General features: G+C 39.3%; 1 protein-coding gene across 1 annotated transcript in view; it reads left to right on the top strand.

Annotated features, from left to right (window-relative positions):
- Positions 1 to 1,536, top strand: part of COL24A1 (collagen type XXIV alpha 1 chain) — a 379,684-nt gene that overhangs the window by 290,773 nt on the left and 87,375 nt on the right. The window lies entirely within an intron of this gene.

Raw genomic sequence — 1,536 nt, 5'->3', positions numbered from 1 at the left:
ACCCAGGGATGAATCCCACCTAGTCATGGTGGATAATCTTTTTAATGCGCTGTTGGATCCTGTTTGCTAGGATCTTGTTGAGAATCTTAGCATCCATATTCATCAGTGATATTGGTCTGAAATTCTATTTGGTAGGGTATTTGCCTGGTTTGGGGATCAGGGTAATGCTGGCTTCATAAAAAGAGTCTGGAAGTTTTCCTTCTGCTTCAATTTTTGGAAACAGCTTCAGGAGAATAGGTGTTATATCTTCTTTGAAAGTTTGGTAGAATTCTCCAGGGAATCATCAGGTCCTGGACTCTTGTTTTTTGGGAGGTTTTTTGATCACTGCTTCAATCTCGTTACAGATATCAGTCTATTCAGGTTGTCAATTTCTTCCTGGTTCAATTTTGGGAGTTTATAGTTTTCCAGGAATGCATCCATTTCATTTAGGTTGCTTAGGTTATTGGCATATAACTATTGATAATAACTTCTGGTGATTATTTCTACTTCCTTGGGTGTTAGTTGTGATCTCTCCCTTTTCATTCATAATTTTATTAATTTGGGCTTTCTCTCTTTTCTTTTGGATTAGTGTAGCCAATGGTTTATTGATCTTATTGATTCTTTCAAAAAACCAGCTTCTAGTTTCATTGATATGTTCTACTGTATCTCTGGTTTCTACCTCATTGATCTCTGCTCTCAACGTGAGACAGGAATCCATCAGAATCCTAGAGGAGAACATAGGCAGTAATCTCTTCGATATCAGCCACAGCAACTTCTTTCAAGATATGTCTCCAAAGGCAAAGGAAACAAAAGCAAAAAATGAACTTTGGGGACTCATCAAGATCAAAAGCTTCTGCACAGCAAAGGAAATAGTCAATAAAACTAAGAGGCAACCCACGGGAGAAGATATTTGCAAATGACAGTACAGACAAAAGGTTGATATCCAGGATCTATAAAGAACTCCACAAACGCAACACATACAAAACAGACAATCATATCAAAAAATGGGCAGAAGTTATGAACAGACACTTCTCCAATGAAGACATACAAATGGCTATCAGACACATGAAAAAATGTTCCTCATCACTAGCCATCAGGGAGATTTAAATAAAACCACATTGAGATACCACCTTACACCAGTTAGAATGGCCAAAATTAGCAAGACAGGAAACAACATGTATTGGAGGGGATGCGGAGAAAGGGGAACCCTCTTACACTTTGGGTGGGAATACAAGTTGGTGCAGCCACTTTGGAAAACAGTGTGGCGATTCCTCAAGAAATTAAAAATAGAGCTTCTCTATGACCCTGAAATTGCACTACTGGGTATTTACCCCAAAGATACAGATGTAGTGAAAAGAAGGGCCATCTGTACCCCAACGTTTATAGCAGCAATGGCCACGGTTGCCAAACTGTGGAAAGAACCAAGATGCCCTTCAACGGACGAATGGATAAGGAAGATGTGGTCCGTATACGCTATTGGAGAATTATGCCTTCATCAGAAAGGATGAATACCCAACTTTTGTAGCAACATGGATGGGACTGGAAGAGATTATGCTA

The sequence above is a fragment of the Mustela nigripes genome, chromosome 14 (assembly GCF_022355385.1).
Source record: "Mustela nigripes isolate SB6536 chromosome 14, MUSNIG.SB6536, whole genome shotgun sequence".
NCBI lineage: Eukaryota > Metazoa > Chordata > Mammalia > Carnivora > Mustelidae > Mustela > Mustela nigripes.
Note: the sequence above shows the minus strand (reverse complement) of the source record. Positions and strands in the feature narration are given on the sequence as shown.